The 20,429-nt window shown below is 42.5% G+C and overlaps 1 long non-coding RNA gene across 2 annotated transcripts in view; it reads left to right on the plus strand.

Annotated features, from left to right (window-relative positions):
* Positions 1-20,429, plus strand: part of LOC142248915 (uncharacterized) — a 198,391-nt gene that overhangs the window by 69,316 nt on the left and 108,646 nt on the right. The window contains exon 3 of one of the 2 annotated variants that reach the window (XR_012724960.1): positions 10,436-10,966. The exons of the other annotated variant lie outside the window; for it this stretch is intronic. This is a non-coding gene — a long non-coding RNA (uncharacterized LOC142248915). Of the gene's footprint in view, positions 1-10,435; positions 10,967-20,429 lie in introns of those variants that run through there. 2 annotated transcript variants of the gene reach the window in all.

Below are 20,429 nucleotides of genomic sequence, written 5' to 3' on the forward strand. Positions count from 1 at the left end.
GCATGCGTTTTGGTGCGTTTTTTCTGTGGGGTGGTACATGTGTTTTAATGCATTCAATGCAATAAAGCACATTGAAAAAAAAAAGGTAATTTCCTTCTGATATAGATAGAGAGATAGAGACATAATGGATAGATAGATAAATAAATAGATAATTGATAGATAGAAGGATGAATAGATGGATGGATAGATAGATAGAAGGACAGATAGATGGATAATCAATAGATAGAGGACAGATCAATCAATCAATAGATAGAGTCCATGTGATGACACACTGCAGTTCTCGCGAGCAGTAATGTGTTCACATTACCGACCATGAGAAATGACCTGTAATTACCCCTGCAGTCTCGTTACAAGGCTGCATTGAGTATGTGTCAGACACGGCTGGATGCAAGCGTCGTCGGACCTCAGTGGATTACGCCGGAGCTGTGTGTTGGGGGGTTAATAAAGTGGTGAAACGGGGCTTTTTGTGTTTTATTTAAAATAAAGGATTTTTTGGGGTTTGTGTTTATTCACCTTACTTACGGGTTAATCATGAAACCTGTCTCATAGACGCTGCCATGATTAAGCTTGGACTTAGTGACAGTGATGCGCTGCCATTAACTCGTTATTACCTGGATTGTCACCGCATCACGGCAATCTGGAAGAGCCGGGGACACTCCGGGACTGTCGCATAATGGATGTGATAGTCCCGGGGCAGCTGTGGGCTGATATTCTTGGCTGCGGGAGGAGGGGGCATTAACCCTGGCCCTCGCCCTCCCCAGCCTGAGAATACCGGGTCGCCGCTGTGTGTTTACCTTGGCTGGACGGTAAAAATACGACCGCGTTTTTTTTTTATTTTTATATGTACGTTTGATTTCTATGTGTATTCTATACGTCTGTGTGTGATTGTGATCTGTGTGTGTTTACTCTGCTCAGCTTCCTCTTCCTGTCATAATTACATCACTTCCCTGCAAAACGCAGGGCAGGGATGAACATTAGGTCTCGAAAACGCAAAATACAGCATGGAATAACGCAGGAAAACGCAATGAACCGCACAGAATTTGCTGCCTGCGTTATTCCCTGCGGGATTTCACGATTACATTACAGTCAATGGAGTGAAATGCCGCAGCTACCTGTAGAAAAGAAGTGACATGCAATTGTTTTTGCTGCGGGAATCCCGCAGCAAAACATGCAGCTGTCAAAAGTGCGCACATAGGATTTGCTGGTGAATCACTACAGAGATGTTCTGAACATTTTCTGCAGCGAAACATGCAGCAAATCCGCAGGAAAATCCGTCTAGTGCGCACAAGGCCTAAGTATTAGGAAGTGACCTGTTATGCTAGTGATTCGATCATGGTCAAATAAAGGTGGGATACATTCTGGATACAATTGGTTTCATAATTGTAGTTTTTACCATTACTCCACTATGTCTGATTATTCAAATTCCTTTTCAGCATTTTGATATTTGTCTAAACAGTTATAGAATGGAAATTAGCCTGCAGCTGGCCAGTAAAATGAGTCCCATATGCTCCTTTATAAATCGTCTAGCATATTCTAGTAAGAAACCAAAAATGTTTGCACAATTCACAAAAATTCCTGTTTCGCAGCAAAATGACCCCTTCTTTTGCAAATAATTGGACCTGGTTTACCTGATTCCACATATTGTAGCATATGAAACGGTCATTTTTGATAGACTGAACTAATAAAATAAGTTCTTACTTGTATGAGAGTTGTGCTAATATTGTACCCTGAACTCTGGAAGATGCAGAACAAGAATTCTAGACTTGATGCTTAGAAATGTAAAAATAAAACACATGGCTGAGATAATCTGATAAAGTGTATAAGCTGTGCAGGAAAAATAGTGGAAAATGCCTGAAACGGATAAGGGTCAGCATGAAATGTATAGTGAAGTTGCTTAAGAAAAGTACCAAGTATGTTTTTGACCTTCAGGGCCAAGCGATATTTTTAATGGCACCACTATTTAGCTTGTATTCATTTTTCTTTTTGCTATGGGGTCGGTGCAAATGCGGCGATAACAATTAAGCATATGGTTTTGTTTTTTACTTTTTAGCACTTTGTATGATAATTCTACCACAGCCACCACTGGGGAAAGCCTAGTAGTGCAATATACAGTTAGGTCCAGAAATATTTGGACAGTGACACAATTTTCGCGAGTTGGGCTCTGCATGCCACCACATTGGATTTGAAATGAAACCTCTACAACAGAATTCAAGTGCAGATTGTAACATTTAATTTGAAGGTTTGAACAAAAATATCTGATAGAAATTGTAGGAATTGTACACATTTCTTTACAAACACTCCACATTTTAGGAGGTCAAAAGTAATTGGACAAATAAACCAAACCCAAACAAAATATTTTTATTTTCAATATTTTGTTGCGAATCCTTTGGAGGCAATCACTGCCTTAAGTCTGGAACCCATGGACATCACCAAACGCTGGGTTTCCTCCTTCTTAATGCTTTGCCAGGCCTTTACAGCCGCAGCCTTCAGGTCTTGCTTGTTTGTGGGTCTTTCCGTCTTAAGTCTGGATTTGAGCAAGTGAAATGCATGCTCAATTGGGTTAAGATCTGGTGATTGACTTGGCCATTGCAGAATGTTCCTCTTTTTTGCACTCATGAACTCCTGGGTAGCTTTGGCTGTATGCTTGGGGTCATTGTCCATCTGTACTATGAAGCGCCGTCCGATCAACTTTGCGGCATTTGGCTGAATCTGGGCTGAAAGTATATCCCGGTACACTTCAGAATTCATCCGGCTACTCTTGTCTGCTGTTATGTCATCAATAAACACAAGTGACCCAGTGCCATTGAAAGCCATGCATGCCCATGCCATCACGTTGCCTCCACCATGTTTTACAGAGGATGTGGTGTGCCTTGGATCATGTGCCGTTCCCTTTCTTCTCCAAACTTTTTTCTTCCCATCATTCTGGTACAGGTTGATCTTGGTCTCATCTGTCCATAGAATACTTTTCCAGAACTGAGCTGGCTTCATGAGGTGTTTTTCAGCAAATTTAACTCTGGCCTGTCTATTTTTGGAATTGATGAATGGTTTGCATCTAGATGTGAACCCTTTGTATTTACTTTCATGGAGTCTTCTCTTTACTGTTGACTTAGAGACAGATACACCTACTTCACTGAGAGTGTTCTGGACTTCAGTTGATGTTGTGAACGGGTTCTTCTTCACCAAAGAAAGTATGCAGCGATCATCCACCACTGTTGTCATCCGTGGACGCCCAGGCCTTTTTGAGTTCCCAAGCTCACCAGTCAATTCCTTTTTTCTCAGAATGTACCCGACTGTTGATTTTGCTACTCCAAGCATGTCTGCTATCTCTCTGATGGATTTTTTCTTTTTTTTCAGCCTCAGGATGTTCTGCTTCACCTCAATTGAGAGTTCCTTAGACCGCATGTTGTCTGGTCACAGCAACAGCTTCCAAATGCAAAACCACACACCTGTAATCAACCCCAGACCTTTTAACTACTTCATTGATTACAGGTTAACGAGGGAGACGCCTTCAGAGTTAATTGCAGCCCTTAGAGTCCCTTGTCCAATTACTTTTGGTCCCTTGAAAAAGAGGAGGCTATGCATTACAGAGCTATGATTCCTAAACTCTTTCTCCGATTTGGATGTGAAAACTCTCATATTGCAGCTGGGAGTGTGCACTTTCAGCCCATATTATATATATATAATTGTATTTCTGAACATGTTTTTGTAAACAGCTAAAATAACAAAACTTGTGTCACTGTCCAAATATTTCTGGACCTAACTGTATGCAAGGTTTTTTTTCAGGTTAAAGAGAGTGTCCACTACTGGACAATCCCTGCTTTATCAATTGAGTATCCCACAGAAAATAAAAACAAAGGCTATGTTTACACACTGCATCTTTTACTGCGTTTTTCTGCATTTTTGACAGAAAAGTCTGTCCATGAGATTTCTATTTTGCTGTCTAAACAGTGCATCTTTTTTTAGTGCTGCGTGAAAGGAACCCATGAAGAAATATACAAGTTATATTTAATTAAAATGCTCAATTTCTTCAAGAATAAAAATTATATCTTCATAGTTGTAGTTAGACTTTAACATTAAGCAAGAGCAGGCAAGCTTTCTTCTTTTTTACAGAGTAACCCCCACACACAAGCCCTTCCTCCCCCCCTTTATATGCTGCTTAACCATTGTACAGTGGCATGCAAACGTTTGGGCTCTGTTGGTCCAAATTACTGTTCTTGTGACCAGTTATGCAAGTTGAAGATGAAATCATCTCTAAAAGACATAAAGTTAAAGATGAAACATTTCCTTTGCATTTTAGGCAAAAAAAAAATAAAATTAACAAAAAAGGAAAATAGGCCGATTCAAAAGTTTGGGTATCCTTCATTTATAATATGAAAGCTTGACAATGCTTTTTGTAGACAGCCAAGAGTCTTTCAAATCTTGCTTGAGAGATTTTCATCTATTCTTTCTTTGAAAAGTCTTCCAATTCTGTGAGATTCCTGGGTCGTCTTGCATGCACTGCTCTTTTGAGGTCTAGCCACAGATTTTCAATAACATTCAGATCAGGGGACTGTCAGGCCATTGTAAAACCTTCAGCTTGCGCTTTTTGAGGTTGTCTGTTGTGGATTTTGACTTGTGTTTAGGATTGTTATCCATTTGTAGAAGCCTTCCCCTTTTCAACTTCACTTTTTTACAGATTGTGTTATATTTGCATCAAGAATTTGTTGAAATTTCATTGAGTCCATTCTTCCCTCTACCTGTGAAATATTCCCCATGCCACTGGCTGCAACACAACCCCAAAAGCATAATTGATCAACCCCCATGCTTAATGGTTTGAGGATGTTCTTTTCCTAAAATTCTGTGCTCTTTTTTTTTTTTTTTCTCCACACATGCCTTTGATCATTGTGGCCAAAATGTTCTATTTTAACCACATCGGTCCACAGGACTTGTTTCCAAAATGCATCAGCTTGTTTAGATGTTCCTTTGTAGACTTTTGACTCTGAATTTTATGATGAGGACGCAGGAGAAATTTATTTCTGATGACTCTTCTATGAAGGCCATATTTGTGCAGGTGTCTCTGAACAGTAGAACAATCTACCAGAACTCCAGAGTCTACTAAATTTCCTGAAGGTCTTTTGCAGTCAGGCAGGGGCTCTGATTTTCCTCTCTAGCAATCCTACGAGCAGCTCTCACAGAAATGTTGCATAGTCTTTTAGACTTTATCTTGACTTCTTTTGTTACTGGTAACGGCCATTTCTTATTTACTTTTCAAAATGAGGAAAGAGCAACTTGAAAACTCTTTGCTATCTTCTTATAATATTCTCTTGCTTTGTGGGCTTCCATCATTTTAATTTTCAAAGTGCTAGGCAGCTGCTTAGAAGACTCGATGTCTGGCGTTTTTTAGCACAAGGTTAGTGGAGACTGGATTTTTATAAAGCTGTGAAATTTGCATCCTCTGGCCTTTCTTAACAATGATGTTGAACAAGCCATAACCCTAACAGGCTAATTAAAGTCTAATACCTTAGTCATAGTTATTTGAGCACACAAATCTCCAAGGTTACCCAAATTTTTGATTGTTCCATTTTCCTTTTTGTAATTTTTCAATGTAACCGATGACATATCTTTTTTGCCTAAAATACAAAATAAATGTAACGTCTTTAATTGTATGCTGTTTAGAGAACATTTCATCTTCAAACCTGCTTAACTGTTCACAATAACAGTAATTTTGACCGGGGGTACCCAAACGTTTGCATGCCACTCTATATTAAACACTCCTGTGGGATGTAGCATCAGCGCACTACAATCAGGTGTAATGCGTTTAATTCTGGCTCTGGAAATGTACACTTTATAATCTTGTGGAGTTGAAGCCAATGCCACAAATCACATTTACTATAAATGACTGTGAGGTGTTCTTGTACAGATGTTAAAGAAACAAGATCTTCCTGGTAGATGAGGTACAGTTGGCTGCTATGTTTTTCTTTTTTTTTATGGAATTGTATGTCCTGTTTCCTGCTGTTATGAAATGTTGCTTGGAGATACATATATGGTTTCTGTATATTACAGTCTATTATACTGGTATCATTTGTACTGAATAGTGGGAATTGTGTATAAGGTAGCCATGCAGTGTTTTATGGGAAGTCTGTTCTTCCACCTCACATAACCAGTTTTAGACGGTGTAGACAAGCCAACATTAATATGATTTATATTACTTGGAAATTGCCACAGATATTCTTCCAGTAACTACCTCTACAAATAGAATACAAATGGAATATTGCCATTTTCCTTATTATCTTCTGCCATTACAATAACCGTGAGGTACCAGATTTATATCACACCAGTTTTTCTGCACGTAGGCTACTACTGGGGTGAATTCATTGTATGCATAAGTTCTATGTCAGTTGATCAATCCTCTGGCTCTTCAGCTGCTGTAAATTAATAATTCCCTGTATTGGTGGCTTTAATGATATACACTTATACAGCTGGTGAAATAACTATTGAACATGTTACCAATTTTCTAAGTAAACATATTTCTAAGGCTCTGTGCGCACTAGAAAAGTGATTTTTCTCAAGAAAATTTCTTGAGAAACTTCTGGGAGTTGAAGATTTCCGCACCTGCGTAAAAATCCGCGGGAAAAACGCATGCGGATTTGCCGCGGATTAACCGCAGGTTGGTCCCTGCGGTTTTGCAATAAATAATATAGATAATCGATAGACAGATAATGGATAGAGTGAAAGATGGATAGGTGAATAGATAGATAGATAGATGAGAAAGACCTATATAATGTCCCACCTCCCTGCATTTTCTAAGCTGGCACCCTTTAGTGACTTTCATGTGGCACTAAAGGGTGCTTAGCCTTGTATTTAGCCATAAAATAAATAAATAATTAAAAAAAAAAACGACGTGAGGTCCCCCCATCTTTTGTAGCCAGCTAGGGTAAAGCAGACGGCTGCAGCCTGCAAACCACACCTGGCAGCTTCACCTTGGCTGGTAACGTGGGGTCCCCCCCAAATTGGATCACCAGCCAAGGTAAAGCGGACAGCTGTGGTCTGGTATTCTCAGACTAGGGCGGTCCACTGTTATTGGACACTCCCCAGCCTAAAAATAGCAGGCCGCAGCCGCCCCAGAAGTGGCGCATCCATTAGACGTGCCAATCCTGGCGCTTCGCCCCAACTCATCCCATTGCCCTGGTGCGTTGGCAAACGAGGTAATATATGGGGTTGATGCCAGATGTGTAATGTCACCTGGCATCAAGCCCTGGGGTTGGTGAGGTCAGGCGTCTATCAGATACCCGACATCACCAACCCAGTCAGTAAGAAATAAAAAATAGACAACAAAAAAAGTTTTATTTGAAAAAACACTCCCCAAAACATTCCCTCTTTAACTAATTTATTGAAAAGAACAATCAATTCCACGTCCGGCGTAATCCAATAAGTGGGGGGGGGGCGGGGCATGGCGATCCATACCATAGTCGCTGTCCCAGTCAATGAAGAACAGAATGTTCCCCATTGGCTGGGAGAGCAATGCAGTGACCTGAGCTAACATCAATAGCCCAGGTCACTGCAGGGGATGACGAGCGCTGCCATCAGGAGCATAGATGAAATCATTACCTGCTGTGATCATCTCCTGTACTGCTGACGTCAGCGCTGTCACTGACTTCTATGCCCGCCGCGTTGTCAGAAGTATCGCGAGAGCCCGTGACGTCACCGCTAGTGACAGTCTCGGGACGCCCGCGAGACGGGCATAGACAGCAGTGACCGCGGTGACGTCAGGAGGCAGGAGATCGTCACAGCAGGTAATGATCTCACCTCCTGACAGCAGCGATCGTCATCCCTGCGGCTGCCAGCACTGCAAGGTGTCAGTGTCTGCCTGCGCTGCCGCGTGACAAGCTGCTGATACTGCGAGCAGACACTGATACCCTGCAGTGCAGTGTCAGTGTCTGCCTGTGTCAGTGTCTGCCTGCGCTGCAGCGTGACAAGCTGCCGATACTGCGGGCACACACTGACACTGCAGGGTGACAAGCTGCTGACACTGCGGGCAGACACTGACACACTGCAGGGCAGGCAGCCGCGAGGCTGGAGCGGGACACAGACTGCACGGGCACCTGGAGGTCGCACGGAAGTGCTTCTGTGCGGCGTCCAGGGAGTGTGACGTCTGTGTTTACTCTGCTCCGCTTCCTCTTCCTGGCATAATGACATCGCTTCCTGCAAAACCGCAGGTAGCGATGAGCATTACCGCAGGTAAATCGCGGCTATACCGGGGGTATACCGCACATCATTTGCTACCTGCGGTATACCCCCGGAATTTTGCGATTACATTACAGTGAATGGAGTGAAATTCCGGGGGTATACCGCAGGTACCTGCGGAAAATATTGGACATGCTCATTTTCTCAAGAAAGTTTCCCGAGAAAATTTTCTCAAGGAAATTTCTTGAAAAAAATCCGCAGTGTGCGCACAGCTATTTTTTTTTTCTCATAGGATTTGCTGGGAAATGTCTGCACAAAGATTGCAGACATTTCTCAAGAAATTTCCGCAGCAAATCCGCGGGCAAAACGGCCTAGTGCGCACAGAGCCTAAAGCAGCTATTCACATGAATTTCTCACCAGTTGTTAGTAACCGCCCATCAAATCCACACAGGCAAAGAACTCAAAACATATATGTGCATAAATTAAGTTATATGTAATAATGAGAAATTACTCTGGGAAAAGTATTGAACATGGTTACTGAAATTTATTTAATACCTCATACAAAAGCCTGAGATTTAGTTCTTCACATTACTTTCTCTGAAATAAATTGAGAGTTTCCTTGACATTGTGTTTGGGATCATTGTCTTACTGAAATGTCCACCCTCTTCATCTTCATCATCCTGGTAGATGGCAGCAGATTATCAAAATGTCTCGGCACTTTTGTCTGTGCAGTATACTGAAAATCAGCCCCACACCATGATGTTTCCTTGTCCAAACTTCACTGTTGTATGGTGTTTTTGGGGTGATTTGCCTTTTGACCTCATTTTGATCTCATCTGACCAGACTGTATTCTTCTAGTAATTCATAAGCTTGTCTAAATGTTGTTAAGTGAACGTTAAACATACTTGAACATGCTTTTTGTTCAGCAATGGAGTCTTGGGTGATGAGTGTGCATACAGGCCATGAAGGTTGAATGCATTACTTATTGTTTCCTTTGAAACAATTGTACCTGCTCTTGGACAACTGATTATTTTCACTCCTCTGTTTGAAATTTGGGCTTGGCTAGTTTATGGCGAAATTATGTTCTTTCCACTTCTGGATTATGGCCCAAATAGTGCTTACTGAAACCTTCAGTACTTTAGAAATTCTTCTGTAACCAGTGCCATCAGTATGTTTTCCAACAATAAGGTTGAAAAGGTCTCGAAACAGCTCACTGGTTTTACCTATTATGAGATGTTTCTTATGTGGCACCTTGGTAATGAAACACCTTTTTATAGGCCATCAGTTGAACCAGATGATAATATTTTTCACAAAGTGGCAGAATTGCTTTCTAATTACTAATAGACTTCAGCTGGTGTCAGGACTTCCCATGGCTTTTTGCACTTCTTTATTCACATGTTCAATACTTTTTTCCCTGTGTCATTTCTCATTATTATATATAATTTATGGACATCTATGGTTTTGATTTTTTTTTTTCGCCTGTGTGGAATAGATGGGTTTTACTGCGGAAAAATAGTATAACAGCCTTGAAAAGTTGCAAAATCTTTTTACATTGAGGAGTTTGCAAGTTTTGATGAATCGGCCTCATAATGCTTACTTTGTAGACGCAGATTGGACCATAAAAAACATTTATCACCCTTCCGCAGGATAGATGATAAACTTGTGATTGCTCTGGTTCCCACCACTCAGACCCCCACTGATCACAAGAATGAGAGTCTTTGTCCCCCATTAGCTGAGTCCATCGCTTGGCTTTCTCCATCAGTCCCATAGACATTCAATAAAGTTATAGTGCACATGCGTGATCACTGGACTAGTAAAAAAACATACACAGAATAAGTGTTAAATGTATGATCGCAGAGGATCTCAACATGAGGAGTCCTACTGATCAAAAGAACGAGGGCCCTGTTTTCTCAAGTGTGACAGCTTTCTTCTCTAATGAGTTCAATTGAGCATGCATGTATTTTCAGTATGTAGACAGGCGTAAGCTGCTGTAAGACACTAGAGAATGAAAAAAATCGGCAAATTCGATCCTTCTCTTCCCTACATCAGTTATCAGGAGAGAGTTGGGAGGCCCCAATGCAAATTAATGGTTAGCTATTCCTTCCAAAATCAGCGAGTACCACCAACTTGTTTTGGGACACTAACAGATGGAAAGAAAAGAGTCTGAGAAAACTTGATTGCAACATGTCTGATTGGTTGTCATATTAGTTGTCACCCATGCAACCCTGAAACAGATCCTCGTGACTCGTCTCTATACTTTTCTGTATTTCAGATACATGGTGAGTTGCCAGTCAGAAGCAGCAGAGACAATGGAGGGCTTTGTCTCCTAATGGCATTGCAACCGGTGTATCCCCTCTTCCTGAATTCTATGAATCCATCTTATTTATGTTGGTTCTTTATCCGCTGTTTTAGTTAGTGCACAGTGAGGATTAGCGGAAAGCACCTCCGTTCCTGGTTTCTGTTTATTGTTAGCAGCCCTTAGTACGGTTCACAATTAATCTTGAATAGTAGGCCCTGTATAAGCCAGCAGTCTTGCAAAACACATTGCCACATAGAGAGTTGTGTTGGACCCAGGTCCTTCCGACTTGCAAAACCAGCTTTATATGGTATAGACAGGCCAAAATCAATTTCATACATGCTACTTGGAAATGGGAGAGGAGTATGTGTAATCTTCTAGGAAATAAAACAAGTCATTACCAATAATATGAGGTTCCTTCCTCTGTAAATAATAGGTGTTCATTGTATAAACAGTCCACAGATCTCAGATATTACTGGGATATTCCAGTAGAAGAATAATTATTGAACTATGTCATGTCTCTTAGTGCACAGTGACTCATATATTTTGCTACTTTAAAAAATACAGTTGATCGTAAATCTGTCACTTTCTATATGCTATTTGTTATGTATTTATGCATTATTACGGTCGCTGTGGAGCGGCAAGCGTCCAGGAGTGGACCCACTGGGCCATACACCGGACTCCCCTGGAGGACCTAACCTCAAGCTAACCCCTATACAGGGATTGCCAGGCGCAGTCCCAGGGAACCTAAATGCACAGCAGCCAGGACCAGTGGAGTCGGCTCTCAGATGGACAGGAGAGTCTCTGAAGTCCGATACGGATTTGCACACATGTGGCATAGAGGTGGAAACTAAGACGTGGCGCCACGGAGGAGATGACTCAGACGTGGCGCCACGGAGGAGATAACTCAGACGTGGCACCACGGAGGGGATGAATCAGACGTGGCGGCATGGAGGGGATGACTCAGATGTGGTGGCATGGAGGGGGTGACTCAGACATGGTGGCACAGAGGTGGTGGTAACAAACAGGCTCTAGGAATAGACACAGGTTAGTGGGTAAAGAAACTGATACTAGGACAAGACATGCAGAACTTGACACGGGTACGGGACCTGAGAACTAGCAACGCACTATGGATAGGCAACGGTGCTCAGGTATCTCTCCTAAGGAGAGAATACTTTTAATAACCACAGGATGATTACTGACCTCAGGGGTCAATTCTGCGTAATAGGACGCCACCCCTTTAAGAAAGGGGGAGTGGCCGTGTGCGCACCCTTAGGGCAATCACAGAAGGCCTGCGTGTGGCCTGGAAGCAGGAGGAAGGTATGACAGGCACCGGGTCAGGAAATCTGGAACCACCGAACAGGTGAGGAGAAAGGCGCCCCCGCCGATGTAAGGAAGCAGGAGCACGCGGGAATGCCGCACCGGGACCAGGCACTACATGAACTTTGTCACGTAAATGAGCCACTGACTCTTACACAGTTAGGCTATGTGCCCACGCTGCGGAAAATTTGCGGAATTTGCCAGGATTTTTTTGCGGAAAGTCCACAGATTTTTCAAAAATCCGCAGTTCAGCGAGTCCCCAGCCATTTCTATGGCATTTGGGGAGTGCTGTGCCCATGCTGCGTTTTTTTCTGCAGCGGGAATAATTCAGATTTCCCTGCGGAAAAATCTGCAGCATGTGAATTATTCCTGCATATTTTTCCGCAGGGTCCCATACTTACCTGCATTGATTGAAGACACCGAGTCACTTCCTCCGGTGCAGAGGAGCACAGTGGAGCCAGGAGCAGGAGGTGGGCGGGGCCTGCATGAGCTCCGGTCATGTGACAGCCGGAGCTAGTTCAGGCCCGCCCACCTCCTGCAAAGTGCAGACAGACGCGGCCGGAGAGTGAAGTGCTGCGTGATGGAGGTAAGTATGAACTCCCGATCACTCCAGCACTTGTTCTGCAGTGCCGAAGTCATGGTACTGTATCCTCAATGCAGAATACCGCAGCATATCCGCAGGACATTCCACAATAAAACCGCAGCGTGTAAACAGACAAAGTTGTGCTGTGGTTTTCTGGGAGCTCCTGCGGAATGTCCTGCGGATATATCCGCAGGACACTTTCCCCGTGGGCACATAGCCTTATAGTCCACATAATTATTTTTATACTTAGATTTTACTACTGCATATTGTCCTTGAAACAAGTGGACATATCGGGAAGATACACATGCTGTTGATACATATCGGTGGAGACTAGTTATCATCATAAAATAAATGTTGCATTAATTATCTTTACTATTGTCTCTTTGGTTTTAATGAAGGCGTTGTTTTGTTACATTTGATGAATGTGCTAATCAGCCCAGGGTGGAGATAAAATATAAAATAACACTCACCATCCGCACTAGCGCCACTTTTCCATTTTACGAACTATGTGCGTTGCTGGTCTTCTTGCTTTGTTTTACCGGCAGGGAGGCGTGACACAGCAGCTGATTGACTGCAGCAGTCACCAGATGCCTTATATCGGAAGAAACAGCCAAAAGATTACCAGGGGACACAGAGGAGTGGCATTGTTCTGGTTGATATGTGTTATTTTTCATTTTACCACTACCCAATTACAGCATATATTCGGTATTATACTCCAGAGCTGCACTCACCATTCTGCTGGTGCAATCACTGTGTACATACATTACATTACTTATCCTGTATTAACGCAGATATCCTGTATTTTACTGTAGAGCTGTGCTCAGAAGAGTTAACAGATGGATGTCCAGGAAAGGACAGTGATTTGGGATGCTACTATATTGTGCTGATAGGGGATAGTTTATACTTAGTCCATCATAACAATCCCGTTTTGTTTTAAAAAAAAAACCCCATCCAAGGGTTTGTAGCACAATTGTCTATACTTTTGCAAATCCTATTTTCAGCATTACATCATTATTTCTGCACATATTACAAGCCCTATTTGCAGCTTTGTGTATGGCATGATCCACAGACCCAGATTCTGTTCTTTGTGTGTTACCTAAACTTGCTTATTTTAAGGTCACCTTTATGCCTTCAGAGCTGCTGCTCCCCTATTCACTCTTTATGTTGCCTGTATGAGAGCAGTCATGCGTTATCATCACGTAGCTGATACTTAGATTGTTTGCACACACAAGTCCTTAAACGTGTCCGTGAGACAGAACTAGGTCAACTAATAATAGTGGCTGGATATGACAACATGGACAGCTGCCGACTGGTGGAAGTTCAGGTACAATTAGATGTAGCGTTACAGTGGAGATGTGAGAGTCCTGATTCCTCACAGGTGATGGGAGGACAATCTTTAGCACCATTGTTCCCATGCAACAGAGCATCTTCTGTCTATTATTGGCAGTCAAAATACAATATCCAGAAATTAGATTACTAACACCCTCTGTCATGCAGAAGATTAAACTATTCCGGCCTTCAGGGCCGGCTCCAGGTTTTTGTGGGCCCTGGGCGGAAGAGTCCCGGTGGGCCCCATCCACACGCAGACACACACATACATACATATACATATTTAAAGACAAAAATACGTATAGAACTGACATATCTATACAGTCATATACACTGACATACATAGATACACATCATACATGCATACAGACACACACAACACAACTCTGCTAGATACATACATACAGACACACACAGCTCTGCTGGATACATACACACATAGCTCTGCTACATACATACACACACACATAGCTCTGCTACATACATACACACATAGCTCTGCTACATACATACACACATAGCTCTGCTACATACACACACAGCTCTGCTACATACATACACACATAGCTCTGCTACATACATACACACATAGCTCTGCTACATACACACACAGCTCTGCTACATACACACACAGCTCTGCTACATACATACACACATAGCTCTGCTACATACATAGCTCTGCTACATACACACACAGCTCTGCTGCATACATACACACATAGCTCTGCTACATACATACACACACCGCTCTGCTACATACACACACAGCTCTGCTACATACATACACACATAGCTCTGCTACATACATACACACATAGCTCTGCTACATACACACACAGCTCTGCTGCATACATACACACATAGCTCTGCTACATACATACACAGCCCTGCTACATACACACAGCTCTGCTACATACATACACACATAGATCTGCTACATACATACACACATAGCTCTGCTACATACACACAGCTCTGCTGCATACATACACACATAGCTCTGCTGCATACATACACATAGCTCTGCTACATACACGCATAGCTCTGCTACATACATACACACATAGCTCTGCTACATACATACACACATAGCTCTGCTACATACATACACGCATAGCTCTGCTACATACATACACGCATAGCTCTGCTACATACACACACAGCTCTGCTGCATACATACACACATAGCTCTGCTACATACACACACAGCTCTGCTACATACATACACACATAGCTCTGCTACATACATACACACATAGCTCTGCTACATACACACACAGCTCTGTTGCATACATACACACATAGCTCTGCTATATACATACACACACAGCTCTGCTACATACACACACAGCTCTGCTACATACATACACACATAGCTCTGCTACATACACACACAGCTCTGCTGCATACATACACATAGCTCTGCTACATACACGCATAGCTCTGCTACATACATACACACATAGCTCTGCTACATACACACATAGCTCTGCTACATACATACACGCATAGCTCTGCTACATACATACACGCATAGCTCTGCTACATACGTACACACATAGCTCTGCTACATACACGCATAGCTCTGCTGCATACATACACACATAGCTCTGCTACATACATAGCTCTGCTACATACATAGCTCTGCTACATACATACACACACAGCTCTGCTACATACATATATGAATCTGCTACATACATACACACATAGCTCTGTTACATACAGACACACATAGCTCTGCTGCATACATACAGACACACACGTGGCTCTGAGGGGCCCACACACAGCTCCAGGGGCCAGCACATACAGCACCGGGGGGGGGCAGGGCATACACCTAAGGGGGGAGAAGCCCATACAGCTCACCAGGGCCCATAAATCGGGGGGCGGGGAGGGCACATACCGCTCAGGTCACGGTGGAGAGGGGGCCCACACAGCGCCGGAGAGGGGGCCCACACAGCGCCAGAGAGGGGGCCCACACAGCGCCGGAGAGGGGGCCCACACAGCGCCGGAGAGAAGAGCTGGGCTGGAGGTCGCTGGCTGGCACTGCAACTCCTTCATCTGTGGGACTGAGCAGGCCGGTCGGTAGCTCCGCCCACAGATGAAGTTCAAACCAGGAAGTCTGCGTGCCTTAAAGGGACGGCGCTGCAGATTCCTGCCGAGGACTGCGGTCCCCGGAACTGGGCCCGGGGGCAGCAGAACTAAGGCGAGGGGGCCCCGGCCAAGGGGCACCAGAACTGATGAGGCCGAGTGGGCTCCCCCGGCTCTCCAGGGCCCCGGCATTTGCCCGGGTATGCCGCATGCTGACGCCGGCCCTGCCGGCCTTCACCGCCCAGGTTACAACAGTGCCAAGATTTTAATTTTCGCACATTTTCATTGAATGATTTTTAAAAATTAAAGAGGTCATTTTATAAAACTACATATTAGGTTGAGTTTGAGTTATTTTGCATATACTTTGCTTTTTCCATTTTTTTTTTATCTCATTGTCACTTATGCTACAAACACTGCTAAAGCTGCTTTCAAATTCCTGCAAAATTATTCAGGCTGTAAGATCTTACATGTTGCTGCTGCCCACTGCTGGGTCAGTATCTGTACAAAGCATGCCTTGCAATTAGGCTGTAAAGGAGATGTAGTGGTAACGTAATGCACTTTAATATAGCTACATATTTGAGAATTTATCTCTTCAAGATAGCTGTGTTCCCAAATGCTGTGTCCCTGTTAATACACTTCTCACTGCAATTTCGGAAGTTGACAGCAGCAACACATTGTCACGATTACGCCTACCGGTTTGTCTGAATGCAGTGACTGACAGTTCAGCAGTCCAATCTTGGGCAGGGGTGTGCTCAGTTGTCAGTGTGGCAATGGACAGTTCAGCCGTCCAATCAGAGGCATGCTGAGCTGTCAGTATGGTGATAGACAGCTCAGCCATCCAATCAGGCCTGGGGCGTGCGAGGTTTCCTCCATGTGTCTCTTGTTCGGAGTGATTTCCTGGCTGTTCAGGTGTTTCTCTGCCTTCAGTTGCTGCCAGTCGTAGCTTTAGCTCAGTGGTGTCTGCTTAGCTGTTGTTTCTTTGCTCAGTTTTCTCTATAGCTTACTTGACCTTGGATCTTGCTTTTGATGATCCATTTGCCTAGTCACTTTGTCTTGATACTCTACCTTCCTGGAATTTTGACTTCGGACCATGACCTGACTATGCCTTTGTCTCACCCCTCTGTTTATTGCTAGCCCTCCTGATATCTGACCAGGACCTCTTGACTACCCAGCCCCTCAGCTAGCCCGTGAGTAGTGAATAGTGTCACACACATGTATTGTTAGGTAGTGTCAATTGGCCATGCAAAAAATTTGTAGAAACCACTGGAGGTGCCAGTCTATAATGTGCACTGGGTCGTAAGAGTCAACGCATATTGTGCAGATCTTCCACATGGATATGACTGCTGAAAATCTGCAGAATAATACAGTACAAGGTATTATTGAAAAAAAAAAACCTCATCTACATATATCAGAAATTTTCAATGATTATAAAAGGGGTTTTCTCAAGAACAAAGTTCATTTTAATCAATAGATCTTGGTATAATAATAATTTCCACAATTAGACCGGCTTAAAAAAAATCTTCGTGTCCTGAGATAATCTTATATATGTGCCTCTGCTATGATGTGCTGTGTAATGGCCGTATCTGACCATACAGGATATGGTCTGACATGAAATCAGAATAAACCTTTCCCGTTTTAGGTCAATTAGGAACCAAAATTATTTATATTTGCCGAATGCCGGTATAATGAGAGAGAGAATGTTTTAAGGCATTTTTATTATTTTCTGACAAGTCAAAAGTTCACAACCACTAAAGGCCCCGTCACACACAGAGATAAATCTTTGGCAGATCCGTGGTTGCAGTCAAAACATGGACATATTGTTCCATTTGTACACAGCCACAAACCTGGCACTGATTGTCCACAATTTCACTGCAACCACATATCTGCTGCAGATTTATCTCTGTGTGTGACAGGGCCTTTAGAGTACTATGCCTTTAACTATATGGGACAGCCCATATGATGATGTCATGTTTTTGGAAGATTCTGATAGGTGATATTGGCAACATGTGAGTTAACTAGAGACACACCTGTGGATGTATTTTAATACACATTTGGGTCAGTGTCCGGACCCGAACCGGACTTTTTTTAAAAGGCCAGCCGGACTCGCCGAACTTGCGGGTTTGCCCATCTCTAGTCTTCACCATTTACGGACATCACTCTAGTCCTGCTGCACCAGCTTGTGACTGTAACGTCTCACTGGCCGTAAGTCAGAAATTACATCACAAGCTACAATGCAAGTCTATGACAGCCAGAACGAGGCTAGAATGGACTTGTATTGAACTGTGACCTCCGGCGCCTCCATGGAGCATGCAGGAACGTCTTAAATTAAAGGAGATCAACCAGAGTGGTGACTATAAAAGATGAAGCCGTCAGAATATGAGTATAAGACAGGGAGCAGATGATGTAGATATAAAGCACAACTCCAGCAGTGCAATAAAAAAACACTGGAGTGGTGCGTTAAAATATAACAACCAAAAATAAGCTATAGTTTTTTTTAAGATATGATTTTTCTTGTGTAAATTAACAAAACATAACAAAAGATATAAAGATATTGGATGTCACTGTGATCATATCAACCTGCAGAATAAATTTAACGTGAATTATACTGCATAGTGAACTCTGTAAAAAAAAAAAAAAAAAAATCTAATTTAAAAACAATTATATATTTAGTGTTTTCTTTTAATAGCAACTTCCAAAAAAAGAATTACGGTAAACAGTCATCAAAAAGTTGTATATACTCAAAAAGTTTACCATTAAAACCTATGGCTTTACCTGCAAAAAAAACAAACACCTCCTACATCTCCATCTACGGAAAAATAAAAAAAGTTCTGGGTCTCAGAATATAGTGACCAAAGCTAAAAAGTTGTTTGTTTGTTTTTTAAAGCTATCTCTTGCGTAAAATCAGCAAAACCTAAAAGCTTTAAGAATGGGATAGTTAAGTTTGTTAATAAAGTTCTTTGTAACCCAAAATGATGCAACTGACATATACAAATCATCTAAAAACAATGAGACCCCATCAGACTATGGCTATAAAGGCATAAACAAAGTTATGACACTTAAAATGTGACAATAAAAAAGTGAAAAAAACAGACTGGTATAATGACCAAAACTGACTGTGATGTCAAGGAGTTAATTGGTATTTACACTAACACGACTTGACTGTTTCCGGTCTCACGCCACACACTTGCATTGAGTGGGCCAGAAACAGTCTAGTCGGATTCTGACTGGTCGTATGCATAACGCGTATGGTCACGTGACTACTGCAGTCTTGCAGCGCTGGGGTCCTGGGTTCAAATCCCATTAAGGACATCTGCAAGGAGTTTGTATGTTCTCCCCTTTTTTGTGTGGGTTTCATCGGATTTCCTCCCACACTCCAAAAACATACTGATAGGGAATTTAGATTGTGAGCCCCATGGGGACAGTGTTGGCAATGTATGTAAAGTGCTGGGGAATGAATAGCGCACTATATAAATGAATAAACATTATTTTTCATTGTTCTTGGCTCTTACACCGAAGAATCCTCACAGCGCGCAGTACATCATAGAGTGACTGCAGTACGTCATAGAGTGACTGCAGACTTGTTGTTTTAGACCGGACAACCCCTTTTAGACTGGCATAGAAGCGTCAATCTAACCTTCCCGGCAACAGAAATTACAGCACACGGTTGTCACACAAGGTTTTGCACAAACTTCGCCGACTGTAATGGCACCATTGGACTCTGCTCAGATTGCAGATTCTGACACTCTAGCAGGAGTTCCACTTGCGTATGACTTGCGCGAGTCTCGCATCACATCACCTTGCACAGCCGCACACTCTCCGGACATGAGCGTCTCAGCTGCATAGAAATACATGCAGCCAACACACTCAGAAGAGTGTGCGGCTGTGCCAGGTGATGCAATGCGCAACTCGCGCAGGTGGAACTCCGGCCTCTGCCCGATGGTTTCTCTAATATCTGGGATCAACAGAGGCAGACTTGGGCATTGACCAGTTGTGTGCTGATTCATAGGCAGGCCAGATATGAGTTAATCTCTGCTAATCTGCTTGCTCCTTTAATCAAATGTTAGACAACATAGAGAGACAGCACTGGATCTCATAGTGTAATCAAAGGGTAAACAACTTCATATAGCATAAATGAACACCATACAATAAAGGAAGTCTTTCATTTTGCCAGATATACACCCAATTACCAGGTCACAATTGACTTGAACACTACAAAAAAATGTATATGAAATTACACTTTATTAGTAAGAAAATCTTCTTTTAAAAGTTAAAAGAGATACAATTATTGCAATATATATATATATATATATATATATATATATATATATATATATATATATAAATACAGGTACAAAAAACACAGGAGGGTGAAAAAGACCCCCACAAGTCTACACATCACAAATTGGAAAAGCAGTCATTTTGAGTATCTGAACACCACTTAGAGAAGGTTACACGTGTTTCCAACCATTGGAATAAATGATATATAGGCTGCTGCACTAAGGTGTGCTAGCAGTAAGGTACTGAAAAGTAATGCCGACAATGGAGTCATATATGGGAATAACAGATAATAGACAACATTACACAAGTCGGTGTCAGATTCAAACTGCTTACCATACACTAAAAAACATGTGTGGACCAGTGAGGGGA

Source organism: Anomaloglossus baeobatrachus, chromosome 8 (assembly GCF_048569485.1).
Source record: "Anomaloglossus baeobatrachus isolate aAnoBae1 chromosome 8, aAnoBae1.hap1, whole genome shotgun sequence".
NCBI lineage: Eukaryota > Metazoa > Chordata > Amphibia > Anura > Aromobatidae > Anomaloglossus > Anomaloglossus baeobatrachus.